This window comes from Myotis davidii, unplaced genomic scaffold (assembly GCF_000327345.1).
Source record: "Myotis davidii unplaced genomic scaffold, ASM32734v1 scaffold3056, whole genome shotgun sequence".
Lineage (NCBI taxonomy): Eukaryota > Metazoa > Chordata > Mammalia > Chiroptera > Vespertilionidae > Myotis > Myotis davidii.
In genome coordinates this window covers 41,511-41,738 of record NW_006287759.1, presented here as the reverse complement: position 1 = coordinate 41,738, position 228 = coordinate 41,511, and positions in this window count along the sequence as shown.

Sequence of the window (228 nt, the reverse complement as noted above, 5' to 3'; positions counted from 1 at the left end):
CATCCCCGGTGGGAGATGTGCAGGAGGCAGCTGATCGATGTTTCTCTCTCATCGATGTTTCTAACTTTCTATCTCTCTCCCTTCCTCTCTGTAAAAAATCAATAAAATATATTTTAAAAAAAAAATTATAGTCCAAAGTATAAAGTAATAGATGCGAGTCCACCCTGATGTAAAGGATTGAATAAATAAAGCAATGGGGGAGAAGAGAAATGCTCCTTACAGAAGACT